A 24,315-nucleotide genomic window follows, 5' to 3' on the forward strand; every position below is an offset into this window, starting at 1 on the left:
ACTGAAGTACTAAGTTAGCAGATCAAATCTTTGAAATCCTTGAATTTATAACTGACATTTTTAGGGCTAGAAAACAGGCTCGGCAGAGTAAAGATGACCCAATGCAGACCAGTATTGTTGCTAAAATTATAGGGGAAGCTGGTTCTCGTTGTACAAGACAGACCATCCCATCACACTGTGGAGGAAGCCTTGGAACAGCATCAGCAATTCTAGCCTGGCTAGAGGAACTCGTGTCGCCTTTTTCATTAGGTTCAAGATCAACGACAATAATAAACTAAGCTCAGTTGACTTGTCACGCCATCAAGGTGTGCAGAGAAAAGTGCTCAAAGCAAATGAGATCGAAGAACAGCCAAAAACAAAGAGAAAAACAATGTCAATTTAGACTGAATAAATGTGAAACACCTGTTCTGATTTTAGTGCGCACGTTTTTAAGTATGGATTTTAAAGGTTGAGTTTTTTTTAATGCTTTAATGGCTTTCTGAAGTCTTCCTTATTTCACGTATAAAAAGAGTATAAGTTTCTGGCTGTTGGACAAATGAGGATAAAATACAGCTAATGCTGAAAATATCTTGAGCAAAGCTAAGTATGGCAACAGAAGCATGAGGTAAGCCCATTATTTCAGAACAGCTTCGTCTTGCTAAAATTTCAATCCAAAGAGAAAATTTCTGTCAAAAGCACAGGTGGGAAGGGAGTTTAGTTCTGAAGAACTGGCAACACAGTTTCTACGGTTTAAGGCAAGAACTATAAACACACGGTGTCAAATTCCCGGTTTTGATCAAATAGCTGTACGAAACATAGAGCCAGAGGAGTTGTCGGTGACTTTATGGATCTCAAAATTTATTTTCTAATTAGCTTACAAAGTAAGAGATTTCCATGTGGGGTTTTTTATACACATTTCCTTTTGCTTGGTTCTCTCCTAAAACGTGGCGTGCATCTCCTTGCGCTCCTTTGCCCACTGCACGCTTTCCCTCCCAGCATTCCTTCTTTCCCACTGCTCTATTATCTTCCCCCATTCCTTTCTGGCATCCCCCCCCCTTTTTTTTTTTAAATCTAGTCCTATGAAGCCCTTCCTAATTTCCTGGACTTTACTTCTGTTTTCTCTGCCTAGATACAAATGTCAAACAGTTCAACAATTAGGCCAGGCCATAGTGGATGAGGCCATCCCTGAGCAAGTGGATCTGGGCTTTACAAAAAAAAAAAATCTAGAAGAGCAAGCCAGGTGAAACAAGCCAGTGAGCAGTATTCTTTCAGCATCTCTGCTTGAGTTTCTCCCTGTACATTCCTGGCTCAAGCTCCTTGACTTATAGAATAACCTGTAAGCCAAACACATACTTTGTTCTTTAAGTTGCTTTGGGTCAGCTTTTTATCACAGAAGCTGAGAAGCAAAGTGGGCCAGGTTGTATCTGCACATGAAAGAGAATATGTGGTATCTGTCTGCCTGAGCCCGGCTTACCCCACTTCAAACCATGTCTTCCATCCATTTCCGGTTATTACCAAGTTAAAAGGTCCCTTTTTCTGTGGTCCCAGATACTATGCACAGTACTGTTGTGATACCAGTCAAGTGTTCTAGCACTGAGCTACTTCTCCAACATAAGGCAGTTAACTATGTGCTCAGGATGCTGCGGGAGGATGCTGACTGAAGACTTCAAGCTTAAGGCCTGACTATGCCTCAAAGTGAGTTCAAGGCCAGCCGGGGCAACTTAGTGAGGCCATGGAGGACTTGGATTGTACTTCAGTGCTAGAGCACTTGCCTAGCATAAAGGTTATTAACCTGTGATCAGCTGTTACTGTTAACATATGGTTAGTCTTTTGCTTATGCTATATATTAATTTATCCTATGCTTAGACTATCAGAAATCCAAAATAGAGTATTTACAATATTATTGTTACAAGAGATTTATTAAATCCTAGAGATTGTTCTCTTGACTTAGTCCAACATTTATTCCATTTACATACTTAAAGCCTTCTTCCCACGATGGAGAGGTGGAAAGAGTCTGGAGAACGTGATAGATAAAAAGAATATAATCAACCTCTCAAAGAATAAATAAAACATTTAAAAATCCTTTACACTGAGTTTTACACTGTCTAATAACTTTAATAGTGTTGACTTTGTTTTAAAAGTACACATGTCCAGCTACAAAAGAACTTAATTTTTTTGAATTTACAGAAGATTTTTTTCAATGGTGTATGTTATAGCTAAAATTTTGCTCATCAATGAGAAAGCAAAATGCAACCTTGAGAAAATGTTAATTTTATTACATCTGTCAAACATGAGTCATGACATCCATGTCAAACAAAGGCAAAAAAGCATGTGGGTCCTGGAAGAGACTACAAAACTAATTTCTTTTCTAGTTCCAACTCTTTCATAGTTTGCTCTGTTTTCCCTGTGATGGAACTGTGAATTCAACTTTCTGGGTATTAAAGTGTCAAGAACCATTTTTTTGCATTGCAAACAAATCCAGTATGTGTCACTTCTTTGAGGCCGTGGCTGTACGCATTGATGATCAGCAAAATAGTTGTTAGGCATGAATAGCTACTTGAGTTCAAATATTGCATTGACCTACTTAGGAAAAAAAGTGATTTTTAAAAAAAATTTTTTTGCTTAAAACCATATTAAAGCATTCTGTACTAGTGTTATTTTTCAAATGCAAATTGGGTTACTCTGTGTAAAACAGAATATTTAATAAAAAATAATGTTCACCTGTTTGAGGATGTTAGCTTCTCATCAAATGCTAGGAATAGAAGAAGCCACAGGATCTTGCACTCTGCACACTGTACTTCCTGAATGGCCCACCTCGGGCCCAGAGACCCAGAGACCTGCTTGCTGAGCCCAGGGACCACTGAGCACCCTGAGCTCTGTAAGTGCTACATTTCTCAGCTTTTTGTTTGGCCTGAGTTTAATCATTCACTATGGAGTAGCCGTGGGACAGGGTGGTCCACAGCTTTTTCCTCCTCCAAACACGTCCAGTCTTGTGTTTCTTATCAACTCAGGAAGGAAAAGAACACAGGCTGCTCTGACACTCAGCATCCCAGCAATGCCAAGCCTGGCTGCCTCTCTCTACTCCTGTCAAGACCGGGCCATGGTCTTTTCAGACTCTTGAGTTAGCATTCAGAGGACATTGGAAGAGTCCTCTTCATGTTATAATCTTTCTAGAATCTTCTAGTGACTTACAACAATTGTAGTGTGTGTGTGTGTATGTGTGTGTGTGTGTGTGTGTGTGTGTGTGTGTGTACAGTAAGTGTGTTTGGGTTAGAGGATAACTCTTGAGAGTTGGCTCTCTCTCCCTGCCATTTTGTGAACCGTGGGGGCTACAGTCTGGTCTTAAAGCTTGCATATGACACATCTATGCATTGAGACTTGGGTTTCATAATCATATTTCACAGAAGCATATAATTCACTTAGAAATATTTCCCTCTTCTCCCCTCTCGTTAGTCTCCTCTCTTCCTCAAGGTTGTTTTGCATCAGCCTTCATGTCATATAGATACAGGGTTTTCTATGCAGATGTGAAAAATCTAGGATCCTCAAATGAAATAAAAAACATATTTGTATTTTGAAAGCCGAATCAGTTTGCTTAATATTATCTTCAGTTGTATCCATTTTTTCAGAAAATTACATAATTTTCTTTTATGGCCTAGAAAAACTCTGTGGCTTATGTAAACCACATTTTCTTTACCCGCTCCTCTGTTGACAGACACTGGATCAATTCCCTAACTCAGCTTTTGTGAATAGTGCTGCAGTAAACACTGCTGTGCAAATATCTTTGTTGTGTTTTGATTTACACTCCTTCAGGTGAGCGCCCGGAAGTGATAGGGCTGGTAGATCTATGTCCATAGTGGCTGGCCTGGTTTACCTTCCCACTACACATCTTAAACGGTTCCTCTTTCTCCGCATCCTCATTAACACTTGTTATTATTTGGGTTTTGTTTTGTTTTTACAGGTCTGGTTGGTCTGACCAGAATACTCAATGTAGTTTTAATTTATATCTCTCTAATTAATTTTGAATGCTCCTAGGAATGAATGTTTGCTCATTGCCATTTGTACTTTATCTTTTGAGAACTCTGTTTCATTAGTTTATTTATTGATGGGGTTGTTTGCTCTCTCATTTGCAGCTTTTTTGCCCCCACTTCTCTGTGTATTCCAGATATTGATCCTGTGTCACATATGTCATTCCCTAAGGTTTTCTCCCATTCAGCAGGCTCCCTGTCAATGTGACTGTTGCTTTAGCAATGAGGAGCTTTTTAATTTCATGAAATCGAACTAATCAATTCTTGGTATTATTGTGTGTGCTGTTGGAGCCCTTGTCTGTGCTGCAGCCTTGAGGTGTTTCCCCTATTTTCCCTCTAACGGTTTCATGGTTTTAGGTCTTACAAAAAGGTCTTTCATTCATCTGGAGCTGACTTTCCTATAGGAATATCCCGTTTCATTCTTCTGCCTGGAAATCCAGTTTTCGCAATTCTATTTGTTGAAGGCTTTTCTTTTCTCATGCTTGTCTTTTTGCCATCATTATAAAAACTTAAGTGCCCATTGCTGTACGGGTTTGTGTATGTACCCTTTATTCCATTCCATTGACCCACGTGCTTGTCTTTGTGTCAGGTCTATGCTGTTTTTGCTGCTCTTGCTCAGCTATTACTCTGCAGTACAGCCTGAGGTCAGGGGTGGCAACTTACATCCAGCATTGTTCCCTTTCCTCAGGATTGTTTTGGCTACCTGGAGTCTTTTTTGCTTCCATATAATTTTTATTTTTTTTAGAGAAAGGGTTTCTCTGTGTAGCCTGGGCTGTCCTGGACTTATTTTGCAGAGCAGGCTGGCCTTGAACTCACGGAGAACTGCCTGCCTTTGCCTCCCCGAGTACTGGGATACAGGCCTGCACCACTGATCCCAGCTCCATATAAATTTTAATATTGCATTTTCCATTTCTGATACAAAAATTTAAGAGAAATAGTCCAAAACTTTGATCAGAAATCTCAAAGGAATCTCTAATCCAAAAACTATAAGGGTACTTCATGCTGGGTTTCTTTTACAGGGATGTCTAGAAATTCTTAGCTATTATCCTTTTCTTTATTTTTCATAGTCTCTCTCTCTCTCTCTCTCTCTCTCTCTCTCTCTCTCTCTCTCTCTGTCTTTCTCTCTCTCTTTGTGTACATGTGTGTATGTATGTTTGCATATCTGTGTGTATCTGGTGGCCCAGTGTCAACATCAGTGGGGCTTTTGGTATGCTTTCTGCCAGATTCACTGAGTACGGTTTCTCATTTGAACTGATCCAATCATTCTGCCCAGCCAGCTTGCTCAAGAGATGCTTTGTCTCCGTTTCCTAAGCACTGGGATTACAGGACGGCCATAGTGTCTACCTAGTACTTGTGTAAGTGCTGGGGACCCGAGCCACAGTCTTCACGCTTGTGTGACAAGTGCTTCCTATGTGAGCCATCTCTTCAGCCACCCGCCCTCTTTCTTCCGTGGTCTGCATCATTTGGAAGACTAGCCATACCACCCAGATTAGTTTATACTCACAATGCCAAGTGAACACTGCCCTAATCTCCTGTGCTTGTGCTCAGGATTCTTCCTTCAGAAGGGGTGAAAATTCAGCTCACTGGTTTCATCTCAGGAGGCACAGCTAAGCACCTGTAGTTGGTGGATCAAATATGCCCTATAACCCTTTTAAACCGACATCCATTAAACATTATTATGCATTTTTGTTCCAGACCTCTAACACAAATGGCCTCTTATTGGTTATTAAACCCGCATTATTTTCCTGCTACTTAAACCAGTGAGTCAAAAGAATAAATGTGTAAGCAAGAAGAGAAATGCTTCGGTTGTGTTTGCAGAAGCCCATTATCGTGTGGATGCAGCTCAGTAGTACAGCCCTTGCCTGGCATTCCATCCCCAAGATGAACCAAAATACCACCATAACAACAAAAAAAAAATAAATACATTATTTGTTGCATGCTGGGTTTTTGTTGTTGTTTTTTAAGAATTGTTTATGGCGTTCCAGCAAAGGAGGTCTGAAATCAATAAGGGTATTATTTGGTTTTCCTAAAAAAAAAAAAAAAAAAAAACCAAAAGCGACAACAACAACAAAACAGAAAATGTGTTTTCTCAGTGACTGGAGATATTTCAGAGATGTAGCTATTGGCTTGCTTCCACAGTGCCTGAGCCGGCACACTACTCAGACAATATCTCCTGCAGGGCTGGAGCACTCATTACTTTTGGATGCTGGTCTCTGACTGCTCCTAATCTTACTCTGACAGATAAGAAACTAAGCGTCCTGTGCCCATAGAGCGATGGATCTGGAGGCCAAAAGGACATGCTCACATAGAATCTATCCTTTGACACCTCTGTCTGAAGTCCTCCCAAGCAGACTCGATCCTGTTTGTTTTGGAGAAAGTAATGTAATTATTAAAATTATTCTACAACATTTGACAGGAGGGGCATAAATGTCACTAGAAATAAGAACATGCTGTGATTTAGAGACTATAAAAAGACATCAGAATTATTTTAGAGAAAGTAACTTATTGTACTGAGACCAGTTAAATTTTTCATTTGTGTATTGAGACTCGACACACTCATATGTATGGGGTAAACTATGACCACTTTAACATATGTATGTAATGTGTAAAGATCAAGCCAAGACGGCAGTTACTTCCTTTCCCTCCAACAGTAATCATTTCTGTGTTGGGAGATTTTTGTACCCTTCAAGTTGTTTTGAAATATGTCACTAATTATTCATCATTAGTTATCCTACTTCACTATGGAAAACCAGAAAAAAATCCTTCCCTCCAGCTGTGCTTTGGTCCTTCTGTCTAATGCTTCTCTCCATGCCTTCACCCCCAAACACACTCTTCTTAAAATCTGATGACCATTATTGAACTCCATTCTATGAGGTCCAGAAATGAGTGAGAGGGAATTTTACATCTTGTACAAAATAATAATTGAACAACATACTTGCAGAAGTTTATCAGTAAAGTTTTTTTTTTAAGTGCAGGGAATAGAACTGTGTAGGTAGCTAGGCAAGTGCAAGTGCTGTGCACTGAGTTAGTCCCCAGTCCTATCAATAAACCTTATAGAGTTGCTCCTTAAAATATTTATTACTGTCCAACACTGGTAATGATACAAAATAACAATAAGCAAGGCTGGGTTTGTGAATGCATTTCTTTTGTGGTCCAAGCACACATCATTTTGATGGTCAACAATGCAAAACTAAATTCTCAGAGTACTAAGTAAAATAGGAATTCTTTAAAGCGTTTCAACAAATACTATCGTGTGGCATGATATTCTAAAGACTGTCTATTTTTAATATCCTTAACTATAAGCCATAAGTAACATGTAAGAGCAGTGGCATGAAAAGCAAGGAATTCAAAATACGGACCATTGCATTAGTTTGCAAAGATCTTAAAAGAATTCTTTTCTCTTGACTACTACTTAAAAAAAAAAAAAGGTGGATTTCTGAGCCAAGTTACATCATTTCTAAATGTCTATAAGAAGAGCAATTTCAGCTGTCATTTCTCTATCAACCCAATCTCAGGATTATTTAGAAGTCTGCACACTTGCTGTGTCCCCTCCCCCAGTTATTAACCAAACTTCAGGTAGAGTGACTTTTAAAAAAAAACCTATTTAATGGGGCTGGAGACGTGGCTCGGTGGTTGAGAACACCTGGAATTCATTCCCAGTAATCATCTGTAATTTTCAGGCCAGGGGTTCTAGCATCTTTTTCTGGCTTTCTTGGGCACTACGTGCATATGGTGCACACATGCCGGCAAAACACTCATACACATGAAAGAAAAATAAATAAGATATCTTACACTACATGTTTAGGAATGTCAAGCTTTCACAACGACAGCCCTCTTGCTGTGCCCAGTCCCCATTGCAATCCTGGGCCTCCTCTTCACTCTAGAGCACAGACTCTCAACAATGCATCAGTTTCACGAATGTTGTCCCATGGTTTCCTCAGTTTCTAATGGAGAATAATTCAATGGATTCATCTCTGTCCAGCTCTTGAAACACTTCTCTCACTCTTTTTTTTAAAATGCTCTGTTTTTGAGCCAAAAAATTTTGTAGAAGGGCTTAAGGCATAGTTTCCAACTCGCCCACCTAAAACAAAAATGACTCCCAAAGAATTTCGATGAAGCTCTACGAGGTGGTTCAAGAGGCTTTTCATAAATTTTTCTGGATTTCAAAGAGCAAATGTCCATCCTAAGTTAGTTACCTGGAAACATGAAGAAGCAGACCCATCAGTTAATCGATATTTCTACTATTAACGCTGGGTCCAGCGTGACGCTCTGGAACTCAGGGAGGACAAAGTCACACATAATCGTGAATTATAGAGATTCAGCTCAGTGTGTGGCCTGGAATATAACTGAATTAAAATGGAGCTTTTGTATCTGCAAAGGATGCTGTTTCTAAGCCTTAGGTGTCGGGCGCCCATCTCTAACTGTATTGAGCATTATAAAACGGTGCCTTAAGTACAGCATGGCACATGAGCTGTTGTGTGTTGTTTTGATGGAGCATTTCTATTGATTCTCCACAAAGGAGTGGGTTTAAGTTTCAAACATGCTTGAGATAACCTAGATCCACACGTATCTATAAGAAATCATACCACCCAAATCTTTATTCTGTTTCCCTCTGATGAAGCATGGACCATAGCTCTAGTACAATGTCACAATCAGAAGTTTGGCATCATCAAGACAACTTACTGACATTGTTAACATTTGCCAATTTTATAAGCACTCCTTTGTGTGTTTTTATCTAGTCATTTACAAATTTATCATTTGTTCACACATATGATGGTAACTTCTGTAGCCCTTTCATAACTTCACCCACTTTTTTCTCCCTACTCCTAGTTTAAGTTTTCACCCCTAATAGCCACTAATCTATACTCTAATTCTATTTTTAAAGAATAACACATGTTGCTGGGAGCCAGGCCCAGGACCCCTGAGGGTGGAGGTGAGTTAGCACAAAATCAAAGACACAGACTCTGGGAGTCAGTAGCAGAAGCAGATTGATTTATTGTGGGAAAAGGGCATATCTTTCTACCCCTGTCCCAGTGTCCCATTGGCTCCCAAACTGAGAACTGCTGCTGTGGCTCCTCCTCCTTGGTTCCCATTATGATGTCACCAGACTCTGGGAAGTCAGTCTCTGGGCATGCCCGGGCGTGTCCAGACAGGTCTCGGGCTGAGTCTACATGCAGACCTCTGTCTGTGCATGTGGGCTGCCAGGCAGGCCTTGTTCCTGCTCACGGCAGGTCTCCTTCCTCCTACATATCCACCCTTTTGTTTTTAGTTTTGTGACTCAGTGGGAACCAGAGTTCTTGTGCTCTGAACCTATTGACCCCACCTCAGGGACCTCCAGTACAATGGTTTGTACCTGTCTTAGGTTGACCTGCCAAATAGGTTCTTACCCATCTTGAACTACAAGCCCTTAAAGGGTGGCACCCCTGGAAAGTGCATAGGTTGTGTAGGGTATTAAGACAGAGGCTTCACGGATCTCCACAAGTCAGGCCTGTATCACCTCTTTGGGCTGACTATGGTCTAGGCGTTGCAAAGCCATGAGCACCTGTAGGGTAGTTTTGCTGATAAAACATTGCCAGGTGGTATGCTGCAGGAAACACTTAAACAAAATGATTAATACAATCATTATTCCTCCCAAAATGGCATCGGTGGCTATCCAGGAAGGGTCGAAGAATGTTTTTTTTTCTTTTTTTACTTTTATTGAATATGATTTACATGTCATGCACCAAAATTCCTCTCCTCCCTCCAGTAAAATAAAACAAACAGAGAAACAAAAAATCTTGTCACAGAAGCTGTAGTGTACCATGCAGTACAGCCTTTTGTCCACATATGTTTACTTTCAAATGTTCATTGCTACCCGAGTCATGGGTCTGGTTTGAGGCCCACACTATCGTTACTGGATCCTCACTGGGACTGCTGTCGGATATCCCGTTGTTGCCAGGTGTCAAGAAGATTCTTAATCTTTGAATCTGCAGGTCCAGCCCCTTCATGTGTTCCAGCAGGTCATACATGGGGTAGATGTTGGGGTGAGGTTGACTCACAGCCCTGAATCAGGGCCCACTCCCTTTTCCTCAAAGCAGGACCAGCTCTCCCACTCCTGTGTCCTCAGGGCAGAAACAGCTCTCTGGCTCCCATGTCCCCAGGGCTGGCTCACCTGTTCTTGTGTCCTCAGGGCCAGCTCTCTTGCTCCCATTCAATTCTTTAGATTGTTGCTGGCCATCAAGGCCTGGATGGCCTCCTACTCCTGTGGGTACTGCATCTTGTGGGCCATCAAACAGGTGGCAGGTGAGGCCCCTCAAAGTCTTTGTTGAGTAGCTCACAGAAACCATTGATGTTGGCCCAGCTCAGCTTCTTGTCCTGGGGAACTTGTGGCTCTGTTTATTCGTGCCTCCTGAGTCTCTGGTTCTATCTTGTGCTCCACCTGCCATGGACCTTCACCTTGGTGCTGCCCCTAGTATCCACCTCTGCATGATCCAACTCTCAGCACTGAACATGGCCCCAGCCTGTGAGACCTGTGGTATGGGCAGTGCAGTCCTTGCTCAGGCTCGACTTGAACAGCACCCCTCCTTGAACGTCATCACCTTGGCCGGCACCAAGCAGTGGCTGTGGCAGGGCGGAGGCCAAGGGTCCCTGGGACCTCACCAGAGTGTGTTCCCACGGGCCTGTGGTCGGAGGGCATGGATGATCCACATGACAGGATTTTCTTCTTTCTGGAAAACACCAACACTGTGTTTTGGAGCTCTCAGTATGGTCCTTTGGTGGCTGTGCAGTCACTGCTGTTCCGAGGATCACAGTGTGTGATCGACACCATCTTGGATGATATTGGCTTGGGTATTTCTAATACATTGTGATAAGTGTTTCCTCCCAATCAGGCAACTCTCAGGGTTAAACATTTCTGTGTAGCTCTGGAACACAATCATCCTCCTCAGAATACATTGAGGACCTCATCTTTCGAACCCCCACAGCCCTGTGCCTCCAAGAATCTTTTGATGTTGCTCTATACCTGTTCCATGAACCCTGTATCAAGAGAAAGTACCAGGGCCGTGGTCTCATTGAGTTTTGGTATGCTTCTCTGAGTAGCAAAGAGTAATTATGGAACTTATTTGAGCAGGTCCCCTGCATGAAGCAGGACAACTGTTGGCTCACTTCAGTGACATTATACACTGGGTAGGCTATATGTATATAACATGGAATTGGGGTCACAGGCCAGCCAGGACATGTCCCTAACTGAGGCTAATTTCTCAGCCAGGTCGTTAATTTGTTGTTGAAGAATATGTATGGCCTGGCAAAGTTGTTGATTTAATAACTCCTGTGCCTAGAGCGCTTCAGCCTATTTAGAGATTATGTCATTGACGTCTCTGCTGCTGCGACTGTCTTTGTCAAAGCAATGGCTGCTGGGGCTACACCAGCAATACCTGCGATGTTCAATACAGTGCTGATGGCAGAAGGCAAAAATGAGGGCCCAAAAAATGACAGCAGTGATGAAAAAATAAAGTCTAGCCAAAGCGCACTCAATGCTCATTCATGCATGGGTAAGGAGACAATGTTGGGTGACACATGTTGCTGGGACCAAGGCCCAGGACCCTTGAGGATGGGGTCAGCTGGCATAGAGTCAATGACACAGTCTCCAGAAGTCTGGCAAGTGGCAATAGCAGACTCATTTATTGAGGAACTAGAGCATGATTTTATACCCCCCTCCCAGTGTCCCATTTGCTCCCAACTGCAAGCTGCTGCTGTGGCTCCTCTTCCTTGGTTCCTCCTACAAACGCAGACCTAGAAATACCTAGAATTATAAAGTTTATAGCTCTTGGGATCCTTTGCTTTATTTGTTCAATAAACATTTATTTTTTAACCTCAAGAAACAGATGTGAATATTTATTTCACGATCAATTCATACTATCAAAAAAGTAGGTTAACGGCAAAACATTGCAGCAACTGGTTACAACATCTCATTGTGAAAATGGCGCTAATAAAGTGTCATTCTTCCAGGAACGTTGCTTACAAGCTCAATTGAGATGTTTTTAAATTAGGCTAATTCCTGGGATATTCACCCCAGAACTCACCTTATCAGTGCTTTTCTCGTTGCTATTGGATAGTATTCTTTGGTATGGATGTGCCACCCCGCTTTTAAATTTTATTTGTTATCATTTTATTATTACTATGAGGAGATGTGGGCATGGAGTGTGAGTGTGTGTGGGTGTCATGACACATATGTGCGTATCAGAGGAAAACTTTTAGGGGTAAGTTCTCTCTTCCCATAATTGTTCCAGGAATCAAATTCAGACCATCCAGCTCTCACAGTAAGCACTTTTGACACCCCTGAGCCATCTCACTAACCAAAGGTGGGTTGTTGGGTTTTTTTTTTTTCTAACCACTCAACTATTTTAAGATACCAAAGTTACACTGCTGTTTTATTATTTATAAGGCTGTTTTTTTTTAATGGAGTAAATGCCAATAGTGTAGTTAGGAGTACTATAAGTGCATGATCAGTTTGGTAGAATACCGTAACTGTAGTCGGATGGCTTTTACCATTTTACAGGAACAGCAATATTGTATGTCTGGATGATCTCTGATCACAGACTATCAGGTCTCGTCAGGGTGGCCTGCATCCCCTTCCTCTTTGTGCCCACAAGGCCATCCCTCCAAGGGACAGTGATCAAATCAGAGGTACCAGAGCTCATGTCAGAGGCAGTCTTCCCCTCTCTCCCTTCTTCCCACATACATGGAGAATGGGCTGTCCATCAGCTACATCTGAGCAGGGGGTCTAGGGAGTCAATACTTCTGCCTTTCTGGTGCATTTGTATTGATGTCTCATGATGGTCTTTACTTGCATCTTTATAATAGGTAAAAATTAAACACCTTATCACAATACTGCGACTAAATATCTACTGAACATCTTTATTCCAAATACACTTGTGTTTCTATAGGGCAAGTAAACTTTAGGCATCATTTTATTTCTAGTGCTGCATGAAAAAGACTAGATAGAGAAAGGACATGTGTACACATATCGTGCTCAGAAAAGCACATCAAAACTTGGAAGGGCACAGCTATTTAAGACTGTCCTTTTTGTTTTCTCTTTCAGACTAAGTGCCCTCATGAGAAGCCTGGTGCTATCAAAGCTAGCCAGTTTTTCCTTGACCTGTGAGAAGCTATTTAACCTTCAATCAAGAAAAGATAGCTTAGGAGATTTTGTGTGTGTGTGTGTAGGTGTTTTAAGACAGAGTCTCTGGCTGTGCTGGAGCCCACTAGTAGGCTAAGGATAGTCCTCTACCTGTCTCTGCCTTCCCTGAGCTGGGACCTGTAATCACAGAGAAACCATGCCTAGCTTTTTTGTTTTTCCTCTCATAGGTTCTGGAGATTGAAGTTAAGTTCTACTGCTTGCAAAGAAAGCTCTTTGCCAATTGAAACATCTCCCTGTCCTGCTTTGTTTTGTTTTTAACTATTACAGTACCTTGTCTCTGAAAGTGAAGAGCAGTTCAGCAATTTTTTTTGTCTCTTTTTCAGTCATATCCCAAGTATTACTATCCCAAACAGTATATGTTCTCAAATCCTTTTTATTTTGAAGATAAACATTTGCTGGTGAGAAATCATAGCAGATAATGCTGGAAGCTCCCTGCCAGTCCCTCGAAACTGCCACAGGTTAGTATGCAGCCTTCGCCCTCTGTTTCCCATTCCTAACTCCAACCATGATTGTGTCGACACAAAACAGAGCTCTCACCCCAAGAAAATAAGAGATGGCTTATTCTTGGCCCAAATACAAGTGAAGGTGGCCCACAAACATGAATTCAGGAATCACTGAATAAGTTGTTCCGACATTCACATAGTTTCAGGAAGATTTTTATAGTTGTAGGACAAAAAAATCATAACGTATTTTCTAAATACATTGTTGGGAACATCAGGGAGGTGAGCTTTCCCAGGAAAGATGGGAAGAGCTCTGCTGTACATGTTATATGTTTTCTGTTGATAGTCCAAGCTCTCAGGTTGGTAGTGGCTCGTAGGTTGATAAATAATGCAACACCCCCCCACACACACACACACACAAAAAGTGTTGGTTAATAGTCATGGAGATAGTAGGTTAGACACAGAGGTGGACAATGGACAGTGAGTGCCTGTTCTGCAGACTAAATAGAAGAATATACTTTTGCTTCTGGATTTATAACACTCCAGCTCTGCACAATCAAGAAGTTCTAGCTAGGCAGCCTTAAAGGGTCTTTAACGTAGGTCAGTGCATGGCTTCTTTTTCCTGGGAGCTCTGGTTTACAGTTGCAAGCAAATGGAGCCAGATAAAACATCACCTACGTTCATTGCATTGGGAGCTTGGACCTGAGTTAGACTGTCATCCAACCCGAGGGCAGAGCTACCCTGGGATCCAAGCCTTGCCACTGGAGGGGATCACCAACCAAACCTCTGTCTCTGTCAGTTCCATTTTCTGACACTGAAGATAATCGGCACTGAGTGATTTTGTCAATAAAAAAAAAAAGTGGATTCTAACATGAGCTAGAATGGTTGTGTTTTATTAAGACAAAAATCTCCTGTAAAACATAGGTAGAGGAGAAGAAAGGAGTTATTGGAACGTATGAACATGGAGAAGCATAATTACGTCTGCTAAAAATGCCCTGAAGCTATCTTTCCAAATTGAGAAGTGTGGGTGGCTTCCTGGGAGCAAAATGCACTGCACTGGTTTTCTGCTGTTATTGTTCTCACACAGTTTTCTCCACAAGAAAGAGCTCTGATCTGTATTACAGAGGGCATGATACTAAGTAGGTTCTACACAGGGAAGCATGTGTGTGTGTGTGTGTGTGTGTGTGTGTGTGTGTGTGTGTGTGTGTGTGTGTATTCAATGATGTCTTTAGTGGCTCCTTGTATTTGTGCATGTCTACATCCTGCACATTGAGCCCCCTGTCACTTCATCTTTCTTCTGTGTGTGTGTGTGTGTGTGTGTGTGTGTGTGTGTGTGTGTGTGTGTATTCAATGATGTCTTTAGTGGCTCCTTGTATTTGTGCATGTCTACATCCTGCACATTGAGCCCCCTGTCACTTCATCTTTCTTGTGTGTGTGTGTGTGTGTGTGTGTGTGTGTGTGTGTGTTTAACACATCCATTAGGGTTGAATCTATCAAGTGCATATGTATACATACATAGAAGAGTTAGAATGACTTCCTCGATGCATTTTAAAGTACAGAATTATAACACTGCCTGTGTAAGGGATAGGATGACGACGAGGATGAAAAGCTGTAGGAAAGAAATGATTGACAACTCAGAAGGAGGAGTATAAATATCTAAACAGCCAAGAGAAATTCTGGAATCATTTTGACGAGCTCGGGGGCAAGTCTGTCCCTGTAATGTCACAGGTTTTTCTTTCATTTAACTCAAGTTATACAGACAGCAAAAAGTATTCAAGGGAGCAGGGAGTATAATTTCTGTTTGGGGTATAATTTCTGTTTTCTACTTGAAACTTCTGATTTGACATCTCTTGATGCCTTGTCCTCCGGAGCTCTCAGTCTCCTTTCCCCAGCCCCCTCCACACTTTGCAGGTTCCCTGGTTCATAGGCTCTCCTATACTCAATGAACTGATTCTCAAGCTATTTTGCTCTGTTGGCAATGCATAAGAAACCCCACTCCCACCCCAAAACAAATACTTCCCTAAGTTTCCTGAAGTCAGGTTGAGGCTTATTAATTGCATTTGCATCAGAGCTGTCTGTTTGGGTTTCCAACTTACATGCTCTTCCCCTTTGTCTTTGACTCAGTCTTCCCAGTGAGCTCAGGGTAGCAAAAGTGTTGCCAAGGAAAGCCCAGACCACAGCTGACTGTTTATCATAAGATCAGACAGATAATTATTTTAGGAATACTCAGAGTGCGATTGTTTGCCTCTGCGCTGAAAAGATTTATATTGCTCTAAGAGACAAATGCATATATTCATTGCACTTCAAGTTTGTATTGAAATCAACAAAGTTTCTACTTAGGTTATACACTGTTTGGGGAAATTTGTCATGGATTAAAAAGAAAAACTCCAAGACTATTTTCCCAGCTATTCTAGGGAGCTCTCAGGTCAGAATAATAATACAAAATAATAACAATAAAAAGCCACTGCCCTGGGTCTGGGGAGATGGGCTAAGTGGGTATAAGACTACTAGCACTGCAAACAGGAGGACTTAAGTTTGAGTCCTCAACAGATGAAAATCCAGGCATGGCTACAAAGTGCCTCTAACCCTAGCAGTGTGGGGTTAGTGGCCAAGTAGCCTAGTCAAAAATTTGAGCTTCTGGTTCAATGAGAGACCTCATCTCAAGGCAACAAGACAGAAACTGACAGAGGAAGACACACAACCTCTGGCTTTGGCCTCTGTGTGTGTGACCCCCATGCATACCCATGCACACACTACATACACATACATAGACCTATAAAAAAGCTATTCTCATAGATCATTTCGACTATTACACTTTATCAGTGAAGTTTCTTTGTGCAATAGGTGAAACTTAACCTACAAACCCACAACTAGTCATAGTGCAGAGAATTAATGTCAGTGTGCTCAGTCACAAATTTAACATCTATGTCTACTTCCGCTCAATATATATACCCTCAAAACATAGGGACAGGAGGCAGAAATGTAAGATCCCAAGGTCAGGAAGAGCTGGAGTGAAACTGTGCCTTCTGGACATGGCAGGAGAACGGCGCTCATGAACTAATCCTACCTATGGTTGCCTGCACAGGATTTACACAAGACCAGTCAACATTTTGTCATGGAGGGGGTCATGAACTCCTGCCTCTAGGTGAGGAGCTATGGATAGCCAATGGCTCCTGGAGGGCTGAGAGGCAGTTTTCTTTAAGTGTGTGCTCCTGGTAGGTCAATCACATTCCAGAGGATGGAGCCACACCCATGATTATACGAAGAAAGTAAAGTGGACTCTGGGTTATTTAAGAACAGAGCTAAGACACAAAGTTGGGGATGGGATAAAAGATGGGGGTGTATCTGGGAGGAGTTAGCAGAAAAAGTAGGAAGTGAATATGGATCAGAACTCATTGTGTGAACATGTCAAACTTAACAAATATTATATTAACATTAACTACTGTTCTTTTAAGAGAAGATTTGTTGAACATATGCCAAACTCTTTTAATTACTTAAAGATCATATTTAATCTTACAAAAACACATCATAGGTTTTTATGCTCAAATAATTATCATCATTTTAGAAAAGATAAGAGGAGGCATGAAAAAAACTGAATTGTGGTAGAACTTGGAATAAAACTTTCAGCTCCATTTTTAGAACTACACTCTTTTTTGGATTATTTTTGAGACTCTCGTGTATGAATACTATATTTACATTATTTCCATACCATACACCCCCCCACACTCATTCTGCTAACTGCCCCGTCTACTATCTTTCAAAATCACTTCTTTCGTTGTTTTTCACCACACATGCACATGTACACACCCCACCGAGTCCATTTAGTGTTCCTCATGTGTATGTGTGTTTAAGGCTGACCACTTGGGATTGGACAATCTATTGAGGGGCATCTTGCTGGAGAAGACATAGCAGCCATTAGCTCTTCATCTAGGGGTGGAGTCTTGTAAGATTTACACCACCCATATTGGATTGTCAACTGGTGTTGGCATTCCCCAGTGAATACATCTGTGATATAACCCTGATGCTTGGGGACCATCCAGGAAAAGAGGACAGAAAAATTTAAAGAGCCAGAGGACCAGGGTGTTTGGACATTATCCAAGAGGTAGTATCTTTTATATATGACAGAGACATACCCTTAACCTCAGCCCCATAATACCTTTCAGCAAGATATGTAAAGAACCAGAAAATGTGTCTTTTAAGAGAATATGGCACTTAGCAGTTGTGAGCACTTATTGCTTATCGAGAGGATCAGAGTTCAGTTCCCACACCGATACTGGGTGATTTACAACCTCCTACAAATCCAGCTCCAGGGATATGTGATGTCTCTGGCCTCTGCACTCACATACATATATTCACATAAACAATTACAAATAATAAAAATACATCTTTAAAAATCTTTTAGAAAAGATAGTGTTGAATCTAAATGTGGTCATTACAAAATTCACTCTCAGTTGTTTTTCCATTTTTGACTTCCAAATCACTTTTTTCATTCTAAGATTGCTACACTCGGAGTCAAAGATATCCTTTGAGGGCTCATGTGTTAAAGACTTGTGTACTTGCTGATGATGCTCCTAAGCCTGATGGAAGGCTCTGACTTTATATATTCTCACTGTGAGGATTTGAGAGACAGAGGCTCTATATATACTCTCTCTGTAGCCCAATTATTTACGACATGTTGTAGTTTATAGTTGCCTGTTAAACCGAGCTGAAATATTAATGTATGCCATAGAATTATGATTAATGGATGGCTAATCATGCAAAAGCAGTTTCTGTGGAGAGCCACAGATAGCAGCACCCCCTGCTGCTTCACTGGCGCAATGCGCCCCCTTTTGCGCATGTGCAGTGAGAAAGCCTTTTGCGCATGCACAGTGAGTAAACCTTTGCGCATGCGCAGTGCGTCCCTTTTTGCGCATGTGCAGTGAGTAATCCCTATGCGCATGCGCAGTGGGCAAGCCCCTTATGCGCATGCCTGAAGGCATGGCGTGAGGTGGCGTGATTCAAACAAGTCATAGCATCAGGTGGTGTGATCTGACAAGGCATGGCGTGAGGTGGTATGATCCGAATGCACCAACCAGGAGTGGCAACGTGGCAGTTTCTGATAGGACAGGCACACTATAAAAGGTTCTGTGGGAGCTTTTCCCGGGGTCACTCCAGGATCCTGAATAAAAACTGCTGCAAGAAGAATTCCCGGTGTTGGTGTCTTTCCTGCTGAACGGGAGCGGCATCGGCAAGTTTCCACCAAGCCTGAATGCCCATATGATAGAAGAGGACCAATTCTCATTAGTTTTCTTCTGACTTCCACATGTGCAGCATAGCATCCATGTGTGCACACCCACATACACAAATCAATATTAAAATTATAATGAATAATTAACAGAAATATTATTGACTTTTTTGAACCATAACAGTAATAAGATTATGAAAAATTAAATAGAAAATAACTCTCCAGTAGAATGGCACTTTGCAGGGGAGGCCTTTGACAGGTTCTCATGTGTCTTGGTTAGGGTTTCCACTGCTGTGATAAAGCACCATGATTATAAACCACTTGGGGAGGAGGGAGATTTATTTCAGTTCACAACTCTCAGGTCATATTCTATCAAGACAGGAACTCAAGGCAAGAACCTGGAGGCTGGAACTGATGAAGAAGCCATGGAGGAGTGCTGTCTACTGGATTGCTCACTATGGCTAGCTCAGCCTGACTTCGTATAACATCCAGGAACATCTGTCAAAGGGTGCTAGGCCCTCCCACATTATTGTCAATTTAAAAAATGCCCTACAAGCCAATATAATGGAGACATTTTCTCAGTTAAGAATCTTTCTTTCTAGACAACCCTACCTTGTATCAAGTTGACATAAAAACTATCATATCATCTCTACTGGATAAGCTAACAGTCATGACAATCTGAGGTGTGGGTCTCACACTTACGAGCGTTGTGGCTGCTGATATTCTCCAGTGGTATGGAATTTTTTTGTTGTGAACAGGATGTGCAGAGAGTACTAATGTCCAGCCCCCTCAGTTCCATAGAAACTGCTTCTATAACCAGCTGGACTATCCAGCTGGACTTATGCTTATTGATTAGGGTAGAGTTATCGCCTTTTAATTTCCATGAGGAGAATATCAGAATCCTTTTTATAGAGAGAAGCTAAAAAATAAAACCCTACAGGCAGTCCTAACACTGATGTCCAGTGGTCATGTGTCCACAGCTGTGCTGCTGGCTGACTTGTCAAGTATTTGAGACCCAATCCCATTCTTAAATATATTTATGTCCTTTGCTTCCCCCCCCCCCCACTTTTACTGGAAAGACAATGACTGTTTTCACTTCTCAAAATTAGCAAGTGCCCTGAGACAAGAGCAGGAGTGGGAGTGGGAGAGTTGGTTTTGCATGCAAAGCAGAGCCCAGTGGACCAGCAGGGAAGGTAGCTCTGCAGTGCTGGGAAAGGTCCACATGAACATGTCCAAGAGGACAGTGAGAAACGGAGATTACAGCAGAAACATTCAAAGGAGGTAAGAGGCTGCAGTCTTTATCATGGATTCAGTCGAGAGTTCATGAAGATGAAGCGCAATTACGGAATTGCTTGGGTCTGTGGTTCTTAGTGCTATTTTATGTTGGAATATACTGCTTATGAAAACAGAATCTTGACAAATCCACTCCACGTAGTAAGTTTATAAGTTCCACCCTCTTTTAATAATGACTCTAATTACTTTCCAAGTGTTATCCTTTCAATGAAAATGTTTTGTTTGACCAAATTGCCGCTATCAACAATAACCTTTACCCAAGCAAATGAATAACAACGAGTAATAATGATTTTTATATCTCAGCTTTTTGAAATAAACACAACATGATTTTAAAGCCGGGTAGTGGTGGTGCACGTCTTTAATCCCAGCACTTGGGAGGCAGAGACAGGTGGATCGCTGTGAGTTCAAGGCTAGCCTGGTCTACAAAGTGAGTCTAGGACACCTAAAGCTACAGAGAGAAACCCTGACTTGAAAAAGAAAAAAAAAAAAAGAAAGAAAAGAAAAAGAAAGAAAGAAAGAAAGAAACACTTAAAAAGTTTGAAAAAGTAAACTTAAGTTTGCCACCCATGATCAATAGCCAACTTGTCTCTATTTAGTCAGACAGAGATGAAGAAAAAGCTGCAGACTTTAAGTGATGGTTTGTTTATACCACATGTTCTGTATACGGGGCCTCACTTGTGGTAGAACAAAGTGTGTGCATGTGAATGAAGGTTGTCTTTTAGTTGTCCTCCCAGAGCATCCCCGGTTTTTACTAAGGTGGTAGGGAAATTTCCCCAAGTTCACTCTAATGACTTTTCTCCATTAAAAGCGAAGTCAATGGTGAGGGCTGTAACAACGATGCCATCTGCTCTTCTTTTTGTGCTATGTGCCGTAACAGGTGGTGAGATCATTGCGCAAGGTAAATGAGAAAGCAAGCAAAACAGACTCTACCGCTTTGTATCTGAGGCTGCTAAATGACTTAATCTTGTTTTGTTTTGTTTTTTAAGCTGCATTGATACATACAACTGAAATAAATATAGAAAATTCAAGTGGGTTTGTGGTATGTGCTGTATTCATTTGGGTGAATGACAAGCTGCTACTGTTAAGAACAAGCAAACCCAAGATTGCCTCACTTCTGACAGAACTCCATAGGATATATTTTTAAAAAGAGGTGTTTGGGGACTGGAGAGGTGGCTCAGTGTCAAGGGGACTTACTTTCACTTCACAGAATGAGAGCTCGGTTCCCAGGACCCACATCAGGCAGCTCAGAGCTGCCTGTAACGTCAACTCCAGAGAACCCAATGTCCTCTTCTGGCCCTGAATGGCACCAACACATGCAGACAGACAGACAGACAGACAGACAGACAGACACACACACACACACACACACACACACACACATTTTAAAAAAGAAATCTTAAAAAGAAGTTTATTATCTGCTGTGTAGTAACTAGATGTTAGCTACTTAGAACCATGAAGCCAGGTAGGGAGCTCGGGCATCTATGAAATTTTGCCAAATGGTGTGTGTGTGTGTGTGTGTGTGTGTGTGTGTGTGTGTGTGTGTGTGTTCTGCCATATAGAAGAAGCTACACCTAAAAAAAAAATTACAGGCAATCACAATGAAATTCTTGTTGCGCGCAGCCTTCGCCGATAAAGGAGATGCAGCAACTCAGGATTCTTCTGACAGCGATTTTATTGTACAGCTCTTTGCAGACAGATGGAGAAAGACCTCTTCCCCAAAAAACCCGAGGCTTATATAGGGAATTCAGGGGCGTATAGGGACGTGTCCTCTTATCATTGGCGCTCTAGAGAATACCCAATTAGCATATCGTCTGCGTAAGCAGGTTATGTAAGGATGACGTAATTGCGCATGCGCACTGGCTGCAAGGGCTTCCGTGAAGAACCAGGAAACAGGAAACCAGCACCATCTTGTAATGGCGGAGTGGCTCCCGACAAATTCTGACTTGATACAGCATGAAGAAATTGGATGAAATTTTGAATTTTTATCTTTTTAAAAAATTTATTCAGATTACAACTCAATTGTTATCCCATCACTTGTATCCTCCCATTCCTCCCTCCCTCCTGCTTTCACCCTATTCTCCTCCCCTAGTTCTATGATCGAGGAGGACCTCCTCTCCCATTATATGGTCATAGGCTATCAAGTCTCATCTTGGTAGCCTGCTTATTCCTTCCTTGAGTGTCACCAGGCCTCCCCACCAAGGGGAGTTGGTTAAATATGGGGCACCAGAGTTCATGTCAGAGTCGGTCCATGATCTCCACTTAACTGTGGGGAATGTCCTGTCTTTTAAATGCCTTACCTGTTTTGTTCATTTGAGATGTGGTCTCAGTGTTTAGCAGCTCTGGTTTGACTTGAATTTCACTATATAGACCAAACTAGATTCAAACTCATGTAGATCTACCAATCTCTGGGCAATCTTTTTTTTTTTTAATGATTTATTTAATCATTTAAAGTGTATGTATGTTAGGGTGTATACACAGACACTATGTAGGGACAAGGAGGCCAGATGAAAGTTTCAGATCATTCCTAAATCTCAACATGAGCATTCAATTGAATTCCCCTCCCTCTAGTAGGAGTCAGGAAACTGTAGAAGGCAAACAGCTCTAAATCACTCTAAGAATAACAACCCTGGCAGTGTCATTACACATTCAGTTGGAAATCAGTGATAAGTAAGTAGCCTGTATAAAAATACCTCAAATTGTGAAAATCTCCCTAAGACCATAAAACTACCATTTTGTGGTGAAACATCTGAATCACAGGTATGGTCGGTGGCAAACACCTTGCCTTTTTGAGTCTGCATACTTATAAAATGCAATTTATGGAAGAAATGTGGAGTAGGGCCATGCCTCCTGGGGAAGAATTGGATCCCCAGAACACACAACAAATGCTAGGTGCGGTGCAGTGAAGTTATAGCCTAGCGCAGAGGAAGAGGGGACAAGTGTGTCCCTGGGGCGTTTTGGCCAGCCAGCTTATCTTTCTTGGCAGGTGCCAAGCCAGTTAGAGGCTCTATCACAAAATACAAAATGGACAGAAAAGTCCAAATTGAAATTTTTTTTTTCAGTTCTCACTTGTTTTTGTGATGGATTCCTGGCAACTGAGGGGTTGGCGATGAAATGCCAGCAGCCTTGCTTTCCCATATTTGGTGGCATGGTGAATAATCAAAACTGGATTTAATAGCATTTCTCATCTTCTCTTGTCTCTTCTGCATCATTCCAGCACAACAGATGAAACAAAACTCCTGCCGGGCATGCTTAATTCACTTTACTCATTTACCTAACCGTTTAAGCCATATAGAAACTTCCCTTAAAGCCATGTTCCTGTATTCATTCTCCTTGAAATGTTTGGGCACTTCAGTGAATGTTTGTGGTGTGAGGAGATGCTTCCTTGTCTTGAGAGGCTGTAAGTGCCAGCTATAGACGCACACATGACACTGCCAGCTGCTTCTCATCCCTTGTCACTCACAGGGACTCTGACCCAGTCTGTGAAGCCTTCTCTCTTCCACAAATGATAGAGGGTAGTGAAATGACTGTAGAATGTCTCTTGTTTCTAAACTTTTAGCATCATATCTAAATAAAGAACAGCGTGTGCGAATGTGGGTTCTTGAGCCCACTGCCTGGGCTCAAACCCTAATTCTTCCACTGGCCCTATGCATAAGCTTGGGTGAATGACTTAACTCTATGAATCTCAGTTAATACCTCTGAAAAAAAAATGTTAGGATGGTTATCTACTAAGCAGCGTAAGGGAGCGAGTTAAACACATGGATGTGTACATGTATGTATGAGGCATGCCTCAGAAGCACAGGGCTCAGGTAGTATTAAGTCACATGGCACATAAGAGGGTTATCTCTTATTTCCTGTTGATTAGGTGCCAGACAGTGAGTTAATATTTAAATATTCACCCCCCCACAAGGCTTTGAAGTATGATTTTGATTTCTGTTTCTCAGTGACTTAATGAAGGGCAGTGGCTTTAAATAATAAGGCCCTAAAACTAGCTAGCTGTATAGCAGCCTGTCTATAATAGGTACAGCTGGCAGCAAATGCCTTTCCTTTTAAATTCCCATTTCCATACCATACCATGTAGCTTATGTGAAGTTATACGAAGTGGGAGCTGGAGAAGATGGCTCAGTTAGCAAACTGCTCCCTGCTTGCAGCATAAGAGTCTGACTTGGATCTCCAGAA

General features: G+C 41.7%; 1 protein-coding gene across 2 annotated transcripts in view; it reads right to left on the reverse strand.

Moving 5' to 3' along the window:
• The window catches only part of NPY5R (neuropeptide Y receptor Y5), a 59,576-nt gene extending 51,615 nt beyond the window's left edge, over positions 1-7,961 (reverse strand). For both annotated transcript variants that reach the window (XM_084758378.1, XM_084758376.1), the window contains exon 1: positions 7,797-7,961. The gene's annotated coding sequence lies outside the window, so the exon portion shown is untranslated. The remainder of the gene's footprint in view (positions 1-7,796) is intronic.
• Positions 7,962-24,315: the final 16,354 nt, after the last annotated feature.

The sequence above is a fragment of the Acomys minous genome, assembly GCF_964271855.1.
Source record: "Acomys minous genome assembly, chromosome: 15".
Lineage (NCBI taxonomy): Eukaryota > Metazoa > Chordata > Mammalia > Rodentia > Muridae > Acomys > Acomys minous.